This window comes from Canis aureus, chromosome 20 (genome assembly GCF_053574225.1).
Source record: "Canis aureus isolate CA01 chromosome 20, VMU_Caureus_v.1.0, whole genome shotgun sequence".
Taxonomy (NCBI): domain Eukaryota; kingdom Metazoa; phylum Chordata; class Mammalia; order Carnivora; family Canidae; genus Canis; species Canis aureus.
The window spans coordinates 52650172-52667006 of record NC_135630.1 but is presented as its reverse complement, the minus strand read 5'-3'; the positions used below and the strand labels follow the sequence as shown (position 1 = coordinate 52667006).

The 16835-nt window shown below is 39.3% G+C and overlaps 1 protein-coding gene and 1 long non-coding RNA gene across 20 annotated transcripts in view; one reads left to right on the top strand and one right to left on the bottom strand.

Moving 5' to 3' along the window:
* QTMAN (queuosine-tRNA mannosyltransferase) overlaps nt 1-16835 on the top strand; it is a 426509-nt gene that overhangs the window by 328973 nt on the left and 80701 nt on the right. The window lies entirely within an intron of this gene.
* On the bottom strand, nt 1417-5804 carry LOC144291805 (uncharacterized). Its single transcript, XR_013359350.1, has 3 exons — nt 5692-5804; nt 5382-5503; nt 1417-1690 (listed from the first exon to the last, which is right to left on the bottom strand). It is a non-coding gene; the product is annotated as an uncharacterized LOC144291805 (long non-coding RNA).

Here is a 16835-nt window from a genome sequence, read left to right as displayed (position 1 = left end):
GATGATCATGTGGTCTGGCCACCTGCCTTTCAGCATACTCCACCAAAGTGAGACCTACGAGAGTCCATCTTACTTGTCCTCATCTCCAGAAAAGATGATGCCCCTACATGGCTTCCAGTAGCACTATTCATTTTCACAGTTAAATATCTTTGATATAAGGAATTGGTTATAGATATATTCTCAATACAGTGCTAAGCTCTCTTCAGTTACATTTCTTAGCCTATGGGTATTTTTGTTTGTGTGTTTGATGATATTGGTTCGTTGGTTGGTTGGTTCGTTGGTTTTTGTCCTTAAAACATCTCAAGTGAACTCTATCACTTAAAAAACAAACAAACAAACAAAAAAAAACTCTCCAGAGAAGAGTCTTTGAAAAGTTGTAATCAAATACCTGGCTTAGATTACAATGTGTTACATCACTTGCTTAATTTGTCTTCTAATGTAGTACTATCAGATGAACCTCTGGGAATCTGGTACAAGATTTCTAATTAGTAGGAAAACAAATGCTGGGAAATTCAAATTTATGGCCAAAAAACATAACCTTAACAAAATTCCATTTATATTTTCTAAAATTCTACTCCTAGATGCCTTGCTACTTTCCAAACTATTGAACATATGAAAAATATAACAAACTGAGCTCTGGTTTCTCCTTGCTTCTTGGGCTGTTTCTAACTTTCCCACATACCACATCAGCATGAAGAACATTCACCGAATGGTCCTTACTGTCTTAGTGTTATTATCTCTGGAATATCATTAACTAAAGCTCTCGTTATCCTTTTCTTCCAAACAGGGTTAAAAAGATCTCTAAACTTGGCTCCTTAAACATACTAATTGGTGCAAAAGATGCTATTTGATTATGGTATGCTTATGACAGTCATCTTCAACCACTCAAGACCTATGTCTGCTTTTGCTTCATTCTATCACAAATGTTTTGATAAAATCCTTGTACCCTATACCCCACTGATTTATTTAATACTGCAGGTCAGGAGTGAGTGAGTTGGGAAGTAGATAGCTAGGTCATATGGATAGATGACTGAGCAGATGAACGATGGATGGCTAAGTAGGTAGATAGATTACCTGTTTACTACATATATGTATGTCATATATGTGATGTGGGGGGGGGGTAAATATATTTCTCCTTCCAAGTCACCAAACCTTTCTTTTTATGGTCCCTGTTGACCTGATCCCTATTTAGCACACTTTTTCCTCTTTTTTTCAGGATTTAATATCCCTCCTATTGTTTTTAATGTATGGTGTTTTCTCTTTTCATGACCGTAATTACCATTATACCTTTTTAAAGATGCCCTGAAATCCTCTGCCTTCCACAGACAGGTGCCCTGATTTCAATTCCAGTGATGTGTGAATTCTCCGCCTGTGAATTTTCATGCACCGAGGTCACAGTGCAGTCCACTGCACCACATAAGCGTGTAACAAAACTGCACTTTCCACACTGCCTCATCTCATGTTTTAAGTGGTGTCGTTTGGGTTAGCCTAAAGTACTCCAGGATAGAGACAGAGACTTTTTTTGGAAGGGGGTGGCGGGGAGATTTTTTTCAATAGCATCTGGCTGGAATACCGTAGGATATGTAGAATATTTAGTTGATGTTACGTAATGTTGATGACGATGAATCCTAGGGTGACTCTGGTGATTGCCTCTTATTCAGTAAGTCCAGTTGAGGACGAGTTTCTCATCCTGAGAAGAAAGAAATGAAAATATAAAAGGCTTCAGTTAACCAAATGGCAAGTGGAGATGGTCACAGGATCAGCATTGCTTTTACAAAACATATGTTTTGTTTGTTTTAGATTTGGGTTTTTTTTTTGGGGTGGGGGAGGGCTAGTGAAATGCCTTTATAGGAGTTATAAAGACAAATCCCTCAGGACTTTGTTAAAACGGAATCATTCATTTTAACAGAAGGGTAATAGAAAAAGTTTCATTATGTTGTTTGGGAAGAAGGGCTCAAACTGGTTAAAACCAAAATAATTTCTTAGTTATCACTGAAAAATAAATCCAGAAGGGAAGATCCTCCTAGGTTATTTTTTTCACCTACCCATCCGCCATCATCCAGATGTGTGAACCATTTTAAAACAATTCATTGAAATTACTTTCTAAACTGTTAACGATACCAAGTGAATGAGAGTCTATGGCTTTTTTGAGTTATCCAGACTAAGGTTCAGTGTCCAGATTTTTCTTTCTTTCTTTTTTCTTTTCTTTTTTTTTTTTTTTTCAATCACACCAAAGAATTCTAAGTTAGAATAGCAATAACTATTATAAAATATGTAAGGGTTTTTTTTCCCCTTGTATCATCTTATTGGCTATGCAACTAATTAGCTATTTCAGCACTATACAGGCTAACATCATTTGTTGGTTAAACAAAAGAAGGGGAAATTTCAGAAACACAAAGAACCGAAATGTTTGAGATTTGTTCTTACTCAGATGTATACCTCATAGTGCCTATCTCCTGTTGAAGGAAATAATTTATCGTGATCTTAGTCAAAAGCATTTCTCTCTTTGCTGTCCTTTTTTATTAATTTAGATATGTTTCTAGGATGAGAAATGATGTTACTTCTAATTATGGTTACATGTAGTTAATTTCCTTCTTTTTCCTAAGCTTGGTGTGAAAGGCAGTTTCCTCCAAAAGAGGGGTGGGAGGGGGATGGGGGGGAGCTGGTTACCGGGAGGGGAGAATACTGATAGAGCTGATCTTCCTGTTGCCTTAGCAACAGATTTATTTATTAGGGGTTGAAATGACATGAGTTAATATACCGCATACCTGCTGATCGGCAAACTCCCCTATTTCAGCTGCAGTTGACAATTAAGTCCTGGACAGCTACAGCCAGGGGTTAATGTTCCTCATTAGGAGAACTAGGTCATTACTGGGAAATCAAGGCACTTAAGGCAGCATGGGTAAAATACAAAATTCAGCATCCAGACGAGTGAGGCTTTTTTATGTTAATTAACCTTATTTTCCTAGGTTTAAAAAAATCTTATATGCACATGACAGTGGATCAATTAATTGAAAAAAAGAGCTAGTTTACTTTACTCTGAGTTGTCTTCATTTCCTTTGCAAGGATTTCATTATTTTATGGAAAATTCTTATGTCTATATGATGAGTAAAAAGGGTATTAAAATTAAGAAGGGAATCATCATGGAAATCAGCTTTACCACAAGGGAATGAGCAAATAAAAGCCTTGGAAATGAAAATAAATAAGCTTTGCTAATACCTCACCTAAGGAGCAGAATATAAGCCCATCAGAGCTGGGAGATATTTAGAGGTACTTCTTTGCTTCTTTATTAAGCAGTTACATAGTTATTTGACCTTCAGAAACTGAAACTTTGGAAAAGTGATTCCAAGTGTTTTGTAAACATTCTATTTGCAGAAAGCGTGTAGCAGTTTAACAAACAATAACTTTCCAGTTCATAATTGGCTTTTTTTTAATACCAATAAAATTAGATACATTAGTTGAAAGTTTTTATTAAAATGTCTGAGTGGGTGTTTTTTTCCACTTGATAAGTTCATAAATAATGTATCAAGCCCCTTCTGAAAGCTTTGTTTTCTTATTTCTTTAAAGAGCCGTTATGTTGAAAGGGGGGTATTTACAGAGTCGAAACAGATTTATTGCCCAGAATCCTCTTTTATCTTCATTTCGGTACTGTGCCTCCACTGAAGCCACTTCTGACCAGTTCTTTCACTTATGGTAACTTTCTCTATGCGACATAGACCAAAGCGAAAAGGTGCTCTTTCCAGCTGTATCCCCTGAACCACTTCGTCCGCTCACCAGAAAAATCTGAATCACTGTGATTCTTCTCCATCTACCCAAACACTATAAATGGTTGGTTGATTGACTTCCAGTCACCCTATTTCCAGAGACTTAGTTTAGAATTCCTGTTGTCCTTTTCCCCCTCATGGAAAAAATGCACAACTCTCCTTTAATTGATTAGCTCTCGGTGATTCAGTATATATTTTCACCTCCTCCCCACGATTGTTCTCCTGTTATCTAAGTGAGACGAGGCTCTTAGATGACTTCTTTAGAAAATACCATTGTAGGGGCGCCTGGGTGGCTCAGTCGGTTAAGTGTCTGCCTTCAGCTTAGGTCATGATCCAGGATCCTGGGATCAAGTCCCACGTCAGGCTCCGGGCTTGGCGAGGAGTCTGCTTCTCCCTCTTCCTCTGCCCCTACCCCCATTCATGCTCTCTTTCCCTCTCTCTCTCATATAAATAAATAAAATCTTTAATAAAAGAAAAGAACAGAAAATACCATTCTGGTGAACCTCGGTATCATGTATATTGCCACTTATCATCTGACTTAACATAACATGAATGCATTAGGTGGCACCTGTCGGGGCTGCTTCCTTCAAAAAAGCATTTCCACTCTGAAATTAGATGTGATTCTTACACAACAGCCTCTTTTCACCTACCCTGACCAGTCCTTGGTTTCTAACGAGTTCTCTCAAAGAAAAAATTGTTTCCCCTTTTCAGAATCAGCACCCAAGAGCTAGAGTTATAGAATAAGGGGATATGGAAGAGACTCTTAGGTATTCCCCAGATTTCTTTCTTTTTCTTGGGAACACAGTTGGACTGCATGTTCCAGGCTCCATTGCAACTTGGCGTGGCTTTATGAGTGGGTCTTAGCCATTAAGTGTAAGTAGATGTGATGTGGGATACTTGAGGGCCCCACTTCCAGGTGGGGCATAAAAATATGCCACCCACAGTACCCAATGAACTCTCCCTTTGGAAGGGGCAGACATAGGAGGTGTCTTGTTGAAGATGGCAGTGCTCCACTGGCTTGGGGCCTTGAATGACCTCTAGAAGAAGGCTGCCCTTTTGATCTGTCAACCTGACTTTATTTTTTTTTTTTTAAGATTTTATTTATTCATGAAAGACACAGAGAGAGAGAGAGAGAGAGAGGCAGAGATACAGGCAGAGGGAGAAGCAGGTTCCCTGCAGGGAACCTGATGTGGGACTCAATCCCTCGTCCCCAGGATCACGACCCAAGCCAAAGGCAGGAGCTCATCTGAGCCACCCAGGGGCCCCAACCTGACTTTATAACGAACCATTATGCTTGTTTTTTTTTTTTTTTTAAATCCCCTTCACCTATCATACCTTTTTAAGTCATTTTTAATGTAGCCCACATCCCTACCTTAATGAGTGCAGACAGCTAGTACAGTAATCCAGCAAATATGGCAGTGGTTTGACTTGAGAAGTAACAATGGAGGATGTAAGGAGCGGCCAGGATCTATTTTAAAGATTTTGGCCTAGGTAGATATATACAGGTGCTATTTACTGAGATGTGGATATATGTAGGTACTATTTGCTGAGATGAGAACGCTTGGGGAAGAGAAGGTTTTAAAAAGTTTGCCTTTGAATATATTAAGCTAGAGATACCTCTTAGAATGCTAGTGGAGATTTCCAGCTGGAAGCTAGATGAACAAGTCTTTTTATTCAGATGAACAGTCAGGCCAGAAAACAGAGATTTGGGAGTTCGTCAGCATGGAAATGTTCAATTCCTATAAAATATTTAAAAATTTTGGATTTTAAGTACACTTTTAAAGTTTCTTCATTTTCAACATTAAATCTACACTAATTCTGTGGGCAGCAGTTGCAGCTTGGTTATAGGGTAGTGTAGTAGAGTCTGGTCTCTACAAGTCCTGGGCCTCAGTTAACCAGCCTTGTGTGTGCCTTTTAAGCCACTTACCTAGTCTCCAGCTTCAAGTTTCTTCTTTATAATATGGGAATAATATTAACACATTATACAGTTGTTCTGAGGGTTAGAGGAGATGATATATGTAAATAAGTCACCACAGTTCCTGGCATAGAGTAAGCATGTAATAAGCATAAGCTATTATTATTAGTATGTAATACAGAGTGCTTCATTACCTCACAAAGCACTGTCACTTTTGACCACTGTCTCTTATTGGTTAAAATCAATTTTTTTTTCTTAACTCTCCTAGAAAAAGAAAAGAAAAGAAACAGCTAAATAAAGTCGTCTTTTTTTGTCTTCATTTTCAGCCTACCCAAAACAAGTACATACTGTACAGAAAAATGGAATTAAGCTACAGAGCACACACTTGTAAGGAGCAGCATCTGCCTTGTAAATGAAGTCTATAAAAGGCTACCAAATGTCCCTTCACATTTTTATGATTGTTAGGGTATTACTAAACCTGGATGGAAAAATGTTTTTTGAGGCTCTTACATCAAGCACCCACACTGTCAATATCACAAATTATTTCCGTTTTTTACAAGATGGCTGCCCTGCGGCTTCCTTAGGAAAGGCAATGCTATTTTAGCAGGAGTGATATAGTTTTAAAGATGTGATTTGGTAAGAAGCACTTTCTACCTTTGTAATTGTCACATTTTTAAGCACATGCCTTTTAAAAACAAAAACAAACAGCTTTAATGGGATATAATTTATATATCACAAAAATTCACCCATTTTAAATATGCAATTTAATAGTTTTTAGTAAATTTGCAGACCTGCGCAGCCATCACCACAATCCAGTCTTAGAACATTTCCATCACTACAGAAGGAATTCTTCTGCCCCTTTTCAGTCATTCCTTGTTGACCCTGACCCCCCCCGTGAAACCACTAATAATCTGCTTGCTCTCTCTGTAAATTTGCCTCTTCTGGACATTTCCTATAAATGGAATCATACAGTAGGTGGTCTTTTGCTTCTGATTTCTGTCATGTAGAACAGTGTCCTTGAGGCTCATCCGTGTTGTAGCGTGTATCAGGAGTCTCTTCTTCCTAATGCTGAATAGTATGGCTATGACACATTTTATTTATTCATTCATCGTTTGGTAGACATTTGAATTGTTCCTACTTTTTTGATGATTGTGGATAATATTCCTCTGGACGGACTCTTTCATAGAAATCTTTGTGTCGACATACGTTTTCATTTATCTTGGGTAGATACCTAGGAGTAGAATTGCTAAGTTGTTTGGTAAATTTATGTTTATTTTTTTTTTTTTAAGAAACAAGCAGATTGCTTTTAAGAACACTGAGTAATAACTCTTCCTTCTGAGGTTCATTCATTCATTTCAAAATATTTTTGAGTTTCTTCTAAAGCTAGACACCGTACTAAGTACTAGATATAGGCAACTCTTTTTTTTTTTTAAAGAATTTATTTATTTATTTATTTATTTATTTATTTATTTATTTATTTATGACAGAGAAAGAGAGAGAGAGAGAACACGAGCAGGGGGAAAGGCAGAGGGAAAGAGAGAAGCAGCCTTCCTGCTGAGCAAAGGAGCCCAATGTGGGGGCTCAATCCCAGGACCCTGAGATCATGACCTGAGCTGAGGGCAGATGCTTAACCAACTGAACCACCCAGGTGCCCCTAGGCAACTCTTCATTATCCACTGTAACTGGAAGGAAATGTAGTCTGGATATTTCAGATCCCCTCCTTATTCCTAAACCTAATGTTGGGCATTCTTTCAAGCATCTTCACAAAAATTCTATGATCTCACTAGACCTATTACTCTAAACATGTACCTAGCATGTATATGATAGGTAGTTACCAGGAATTCAAAGAAGAAAGACATAATACTCTGCTCTTTAGGGGCCACAGTCCAGGAAGGGAGACAAGTTTATAATGCTTGCATATATTCTCAGCGTCTTTGCGTTTTTCAAAAATATAATATATAATTCAGACTCCTTCTTTCCCCCGCCTAAACTCCTATTTATCAATAGCGCACTAATTCCCTTCACTCTGGGCTGCAAATGATTATCTTCTTTGAATTCTCATCGCTTTACTCTGTTAGCTTCATATGGCTACTATAACAACATATTGCATACTTGACAGCTTAGAACAATAGAAATTTATGCTCTCACAGTTCTGGAAGCCTGAAGCCCAAAGTCAGTATCACCTGGCTAAAATCAAGATTATCAGTAGGCCTCACTGCCTCCAGAAGATCTAGAGAAGAAACCATTCCTTACCTTCTCCAACTCCTGCCAGCTGCCAGCCTTGTTCAGGTTATGGCTACCTCACTCCATCCTCTTCCTCTGGGGTCCTCCTCTTCTGTCTGTATCAAATCCACCTTGCCTCCTTCTTGTAAAGATGGATACATGTGATGCATTTAGGACCCAGCCAGATATTCCAGGAAAATCTCCCAATCTCAAGATCGTTAACCACATCAACCACATCTGTACAGTCCTTTTTTTGCCATATAAGGTAACATTAATAGTTTCTAAGGATTAGGATGTGGAGATCTCTGGGGCGGAGGGTTGGGAGGGATAGGTATTCAAACTAATATAAACTGCAAAAAAAAAAAATAAATAAATGAAAATTAAAAATAAAAAAATAAACTGCATATGCAGTCAATATGAAGTCTTTCATTCATCCATTCAGCCACTCATTTAATATTTCTTGATCATAATATTACAGAATTAAGACTTGAGGATACAGTAGTAGGGAAAAGTCCACACAAGCAGTCCTTGCCTGCCTGGAACTCATAGCAGACCTTAATCAAGTAAAATTTGCCTCAGAGAAGTGTTACAAAGGAGAGATGGAAAGACAGAATGACGTGTAGCTTTTTTGTAGACATACTGCACATCCATTATAAATGCTTTAAGCAATGCTGAAAAGAACAAATTAGAAGTCTACCATAAATAAGTATAATTCTCCTTTCTGATATTTCTTTCCTTCCACCTTTCTATCTCATAGTTTAGAACTTATGTACTATTTTGCTTTCTTTAAAGTGAGTACCCTAGTGGTTTTAATATTCCTCAAAAATTGCCTTGTTGGTGGCAAGTTCATCTCAAAATATCTTTCATTTCTTTATTATTCTTTGAGGACATTTTTTTTCCTGAGTATACAATTCTGGGTTGAGATTACATTCTCTCAGCTTTATTTTGCTACTGAGACATTACATTATCAGGCTCTTCTCTCTAGCTACTTTAAAGACCTTTACTTTGTCTTCTGTATACTTTACTTTCACATGATATTTGTAGGAATGGATTTCTCTTTGTAATCTTATTTGGGCTTGGTGAGATTTCTTAAATCTTGGAATCAGTGCCTTTCATCACTCTTGCAAAATATTCACTCTTATATCTACAAATTATTGCCTCTGCCTCATTCTCTCCTTTTAGGGTCCCAGGTATTGATCTTTCTCACCATCTCCTGTTTCTTAACCTACCTTCCATATTTTACATATCTTTTTAATTGGGTTTATCTTCAAGCTTACTATTTCTCTCTTAATTCCAATCATTTTTTAAATCTCTCTCGAACTTCTTTTTGTTATTTTTTCAAAACGAGCTGGTCAGTTTTAATCATCCCTTGCTTTCCATATAGTCTCTTGTTTCCTTAAACACTTCAAACACACTGTTATAACCTACGTTTGATCTTTCCAATAGCTGAAACCTTTGTGGCTCTGCTGTCTTTCCTCCCTTTGTGCTTGGTGTCTTGTTTCCTGGGTGCATTTTATTTTTCACCATAAATCCATATTCTTTGGAACTTAACAAGGGGAATTCTTGGAGAAATGCCTGAATTGTATCTGGATTTCTCCAGAGGAAATGTGCGTTTTCCTGTGTCAGATATTTAAGGGAGCTACCAGCCCAGCACTAGTTGAAACTAAATTCTCAGTTAAGATTGTTTGTTGTCTCGTTGGTTGGTTGGTTAGACCACTGAGGTAGCTTCAGAGTTGTTTGAGGGCCAATGCAAGATGAAGATGTTGCAGGGGAATTTTATTAATCTGTAACAATAACATACATTTTTACATCTCTCTAGTGGATTCTTTTCATTCCATCGCACTGGGTCCCCTTGCCCCTGGTTCTAATCCTTGTAAATGTAAACCTAGACTACTGTAATCACCTCCTCATATTCTCTTCTCTGACCTTAGCACAGTCTAGTTCATCTCTTGGGTTAATACACAGTACCGTCTCCATGTTATTTTGCTCAGAGTCCTGTGGCTTTCACTCTCTTCATCAGTCATCTCAATCTGTCTGTCCATTAAAATGAGGTTTTTGTTTCTTTTTTTTTTTTTTTTAATTAGAAATGCCTAACCTCCTTATCCCAATTAAACCAGAATTTCTGAGCATTGAGCCCTTGTGTCATCCCAGTCAACTCTAATGTGAGGCAGGACTGAGAACTATTAGCCTGCCAAAACACACACACACACACACACACACAAAAATGGAATTGTCTTCATCTAGCACTTAAGACTTCATAGCATAGTGGTGCTCAACCCTGCTGTATATCAGAAAATACCTAAGTGCAAGCCCAACTCTGAACGCTGACTCAGTTGATGTAAGATGGAGACAGCAGAGTGGAGCTTTTAACAGTTCCCTAAAGCCTACAACATGCAGGATTGAGAACCACTGTTCTAGAATCATAAATTAGCAAACGTACAAGGGTCAGGCTGGTAGCATTAATGAGTGAAAGGGTTAGCTGGGAACTGAGAGAAACTGGAGAGTTTCCCACTCCATATACGGCAGGCAGCCCTTCCTGATTGCAAAATATGGTCATCACTTTGCAACTCCTGCTCTATAGTGTAGCCCATTTCACCTTTCAAAGCTCAGTATAGAACTCGAAAAATAAGCAAGTATACTTATCCATGTGTGTCTATGTTTGTGTGTGTGCTTCCTCCAACCAGGAACTGGAGGGTATGGCTACCTTACTTTTTTCCCAACTCTACTCTTGCCCATGTGATTCCCTAACTGCAGTGCTTTCTTCCCTCCTCCTTATCTGTGTAAATCATCAACTACCCTGAAAGGACCAACTCTTGCTTTCTCTGACATGAGGATGGAGAGCTGATAACTGGAGATGTGTATTTGGGAGAGGCCCTTCCCAGGCCTGTCCCCTTCTGTTTCCTGTAAACCTCTCTCCTCTGGGCTCTATTTAACTTGATGTACTTCTTTGCAATTTAAATAAAACAAAGCTTTATGTAGTGAAACTTTTTGATATTTTAGCCTTATAGTTACCGCCAAATAGTTGGTTTTATGAATAGATATTTATTACATTAAAGAATTCATCATAAAATGTTAAGAATTCTTTATGTAAGATAGTAGCTAGTAGGAACTAGGAGGTCTTAACTTGTGGATTATTTAGATAGGTGAGGATTTTAAAAAGCACTAAGACTGAATAAGAGGTAATTTTGGCAGATGGAGTAAATAAGAGGTAGGAAAGAGTAAAACAAAGTATCTCATAATCTGATTTGGGCTGGGGAAAGATGAGTCAGCTGGAATGTCTTAAGTAAACTAACAGTGACAACAAGCCATATTCATTCCTTAACGTAAAATGTTGATGTGCAAGGCATTTATTCAAAAACTTATTAGAATGATCTTGCCCTTTTAGGTGAAGGTACTCATATTTGTAATTTAGCATAAGGACCATGTTAAATGAACTTGAACTATAGTACCAAGTACAAAGAATCCAAGATGTAATCATCACTCATTCATTTATTCACACATTCAACTCATATTTACATGAGGCAAGGAAGTTGGCACCCCCAGTATCCACATATGCCAGATTGTAATGTCTGAGCCCAGACTACAGCCAGACTGCCTGGTTTGAATCCCAGGTCGCCCCCTTACCCCTGGGCCACTTGGGCAACGTGGGCAAGTTGCTTAATCTCACTAAGCCTCAGTTTCTTCACCTATAAATTAAGTAGGAGAATGGTACTTACCCCACATGGTTGCTGTGAGGCTGAAATTATTTAATCTCTCCAGTGGTCTTAGAACAGTTCCCGATCCATATAAGGGCTATCTATGCACCTTTGCTGTTGTTATTAATCTTTGTTTCTTTATAACTCAGCCCAGTTACCTGAGGGTTCTCTTGGTGAATTCATGATAATTCAGCAAATTTTAGGTTCTCCCTATTTTTTTTCCTTTGGGAAGTACTTAAATTCTAAGGATGCTTAGTAAGCATCAGAGAAGATGGTTTGGTCTCAGTTGGCCCATGGCCACATTGGCATCCTCTGAAAAGAATATTGTCCTGTCTGGTTCTTGGTGATCATCTCACAGAACCGGTGTCTACTGCGTTACGTTCCCATCTGCCCACACACTGCGTTGCTCATGCCAGGTGTACTGCAGGGGCCTCTCAGCACGACACAGTGCCACCTGCATCGTGCCTCAGCTGCTTCATCCTGCTGAGGGCCTTTGGAAAATATGGTCACTCTCCCATGTCACTTGTGGACCTCAGAAAACTCTGCAAACTTGCTCTCAGTCCTCCCTGACGCAGGCAATCTGTCTTCCTCAGTTGATCCTGTGCCATGCTGGCCACAGTTGCCCCTGCAAAGCTGCTGCACCACCCCCCCCCCCCCCCGCGCCGGCTTCTAGAAGAAAAGGCACAAGACCAAAGTCACTCTCGCATCCAGCCAGCTCTCTGCCACCCTGTTTCTCCCTGTTTCCCGCCTTGGATATCCACTCAAGAGTATCTCCATCCTCTCCAACTTGCCTCCTTCAGCCCACAGATTTTTCAGGAGCGGGGCGGTGGGGGGGGGGGGAGCAGAGGGGGAGATGGGGAGGGAGAGTGTTAAGAAAAACCTACTTAGTGTTTGTCTCTAGAACTATTATGTAGACTTCAGCGTCAGAATTTTAATATAAAATTCAAGACTTAACTATTTATTTGTCTTCTCTTTGTATTTCTGTTTAATAACCTTACCTTAAGGGCAAAGATTATAGAGTATCTTTGCTCCTCAGGCTGGGGGGTGGGGGAAGAGTAGATTTGCAAAGTAGCAAATATCCAGGGAGGAAACCCATTAAGCACATTGATTAATACTTCAAATATTATCCTTCTACACATGTATTGATAGGGCTTCTTTTGAGACCCCTGCCACAGAGAGCTCCCAGATAATTGTAGTACAGCATAATAAGGGAAAACCCAAAAGAGGAAGCAACTCATTCTGCCTAGAAGAGTCAGGCAACGCTTCACTGAGGAAGTGAAGATAATTGAAAGCGGATTCCATCAGGCACATTCCTCCTCAGCTCCTGAGCTGCATATGCTGCAAGATAGAAGAACACCAAAGGAAACCGAATGTGAACCTGCGCTCAGGGAGCCCAGAAAGACTCCACCAGAACTGGTAGCAGTGCTTTCTTTCACATTTCCATTGGTAACTCTAAAACTGAGGTGGACAGTCTGGTGGGCGTCCTTCCTTGTGTTTGGGGTGCACCTGGACTGGACCAAAGTGGGAGCAGGTGCGAGGAGGGCTGGTGGCAGCTTGATGTCCCCATTCCTACCTGAACAACTAGAAAGCTCTGGTCTTCTCTTGTACCAGGGCCTGGAACTGCTGGACTAGAGGCCAGATTAAAAGCTCATTGCACACCTGACCCGTACTTTGAGAGCCAGCCTCCAGCTGAAGTGAGATGGGCAGAATTTTTCCACACAGGCACCGGCCCATCTCACTTACGTGTACCCTTTGCCCTTCCTCCCAGCAGGAGCCTTTTAGCTGCTGCCCAGACACCCAAAACTGGCTTATGTCTGCTATTTCACACGATTCTTACCCTCCTTGTACATCCTTCACCTCTCAATCTTGTCTTCTTGACCTTCCTTCTTTACCCATCTGAACTTACGTTCTCTTAGTGATCTGTTTCAATATATTAATCCCCAGAGAATACAAGATACACACGTGTGCACAGACATCCTTTTACTTTAAATCACACTAACATATAAATCCTTGCTAGTATTTTAGTGTGTTAACTCCCCGGGGGGATTTATTTACTAGGACCACAGCACCTTGCTAAAACTGGACCGCTAAGATATAGAAGGTTCTGGCTTTAAGGAGCTTCAGGCATTCTTAATAGTTATAGATGAGATTTGTAGACAGTGGATTTTCCTTCTCAACCCTAAAATCAGAGCATAGGAGCACCAACCTGTCTCCTTGACTAGAACCTAGATTTCTCGAGGGTTGGGTCTCTGTTCTCGTTAATTATACTTGTGCCCCAGTGCCTTGTACAAGTTGTGTCTGGCACACGGCGGTGCTCATTCTTCATGGGAATTACTGACTTCACACAAGGATATTCCTGTCTTAAGGCCAAAAACCTATCCTAGGTAAGAGATTTTATTCTTGTTCTGAGTTTTTACACTTTAAATAATACACTATGAAAAAATACCAATCAAGTAGTCCTAGAACCATACCGTGGTGTTTTGTCCTAGATCATTTTGAACATAAAACTGGAATACTTGCCGTGCCTCCTAAGGTCATTGATATGCAAGTAAAAAAAAAAAAAAGACCCCTTTGTAACTTCTCCTTGGTGGATCATATACTGTGAACCCAATTTCCAGATGAAAACAGTAAGAGGCATTTATTATGTATCTGTCCTATGAATGCAACAAAGATATTATTTTTTTTGCAACAAAGATATTAAACCACTAATTTATTTCCTTGATTTAAATGGGTAAGATTGTAATTCATTTTAGTACTTAGCAGATCTAAAATGTACCAATTACATTAACATTTCATCTTAAATAACTGTTGAAAAGTATTAAAAGTTTAAGAGTACAAAGCAAAACAGAAATAAATATTGAAGAAACACTATGCAACAAAAAGTTAATTATTTAATTCTGCTCTTTGAATACACACTATCAAGAATATGGACGGACTTTTTCCTAATGAAAATAGTGTCATAAGTGAATTACACATAATAGTGAATCATTGGGTAAGTTCCCATTTAGAAAGTGTGATACTGGGACGCCTGGGTGGCTCAGTGGTTGGGCGTCTGTCTTTGATTCAGGTAGTGACCCCGGGACCCGGGATCGAGTCCCACATCGGGCTCCCTGCATGGAGCCTGCTTCTCCCTCTGCCTGTGTCTCTGCCTTTCTCTCTCTCTCTGCATCTCTCATGAATAAATAAACAAATCTCAAAAAAAATAGAAAGTGTGATACCATTTTTATTTTAAAATTTTTTTAAACTTTTATTTATTTATGATAGTCACACACACACAGAGAGAGAGAGAGACAGAGACACAGGCAGAGGGAGAAGCAGGCTCCATGCACCAGGAGCCCGACGTGGGATTCGATCCCGGGTCTCCAGGATCCCGCCCTGGGCCAAAGGCAGGCGCCAAACTGCTGCGCCACCCAGGGATCCCTACCATTTTTATTTTAAAAAAGAGAAAGTTCCATAAAATTTGACTCTAAAACAGAAGGAAGAGGGTTTTTTTAATGTTTACCTTTTTAAAAGATTACCTTTTTCTTAGGATTTTTCATGGGAAATTCAACTTTCAGTGCCATTCTAATCCATGAAAATGGATGAACTATGTAGTCAGAAAAAAAAAAAACTATTTCATATACCAGCCAATGTATTTCTGTAATCCTCCCAGAGAAGATGATTATCAAACAGACCATTTCTTGCAAAAATACTTTCAATGTCTGATCTCTTACTTAGCACTTTATTTGCTGCTTCTCGAGACTGAACCTGGCACAGAGAAATTCTTAGCACTGGCAGCCCACAAACCCTGTGGATGTTGTGCTGAAGGAGAAATATTTGACTTTGCACCCTAAGCCCACTCTTTACTGTGGAGAAGCACCTTGTGCCAGTTCTCTCTGTGAATCCAAGGGTACCTGCATCCACTTCACCTGTGTACCTGTTGGTCTTCATTATTTTTGACAGCTTTCCCACCTATTGTGTGGTTCAGGGTTTCTGATGTCTTATTTTTGTGGAAGATCACATTTGCACTCCATCTCTAGTTCTTCTTGTTGCTTTTGGGTAATTCTGAGAGGAGAAGAGGGATGACAGTTTACTCTCCTGATTTCAGTTCTAATTATCATAAGAAGGTGATTTGGTATGATGTTCTAATAGTCCTGGGAAGGAATGATGAGTGTGTGAACCATATCAAGAAAGGGAAGACAATGATGATAATGATAATGAGGAGTTGGTTCAGGGATTGATTGTTGTTGTGAGGGTGACTGGGTTAATGTGGCTTGGGTGACTGGATTAAAGGTGACATTTGACGAGATTAGGGATACAATCCTGAGAAGAAAATTCCAGTTGTAGATATGTGTATCTTATACAAACAGAAATTTTACTTTAAATCATATTCGTAACTCCGTGTTGTAAATAATGCCTCCCATGTATTGAAGGCTCACTATACTGTTTCCATGTGTAATGTAGTTGACACTTTAGATGCCTCCATGTGTAATTATCAAGGTAAACATTATAAGCTCAACAATGGTACATTCCACTTACTATCAATAACTGATTATAAGCATAGCAAGCTTTATTTTTCACCCACTTATGATGGCTGTTAAGCTCACGGCGGGGCGGGGGGCACCTGGGTAGCTCAGTGGTTGAATGTCTGCCTTCAGCTCAGGGCGTGATCCTGGGGTCCTGGGATCGAGTTCTGCATCGGATGCCCCACAGGAGCCTGCTTCTCCCTCTGCATATGTCTCTGCCTCTCTCTATGTCTCTCATGAATAAATAAAAATCTTAAAAAAAAAAAAAGCTTTATACAATAAGCTAAAGTGAGCGTTCAGCATGTTGTAGAAAGAATTTTTTTTTTTTAAATAAACTCACTAGAGGGGCTCCTGGATGACACAGTTGGTTGAACATCCAACTCTTGGTTTTGGCTTAGGTCGTGATCTCAAGGGTCGTGGAATCGAGCCCCTTGTTGGGCTCTACGCTCAGTGAGGAGTTTGCTCCAGATTCTCTCTCCTTCTCCCCATATCCCTCCCTGGCTCACATGCTCTCTCTCACTCTCTCTCTCTCTCTCCATCTCCTCCCCACCAAATAAATCAATAAACCTTAAAAAAATTTTTCACTAGAATATTCTTGAATTTCCAGTTAAATAAATGAAGAATAAAACAATGATGATTATAATAATCATCATAACAACAACAATAATAATAACAGCTATCCTTTATTATGTATCTGCTGTTTCCTGGGCCTTACAAATTGTTCCATAAACAT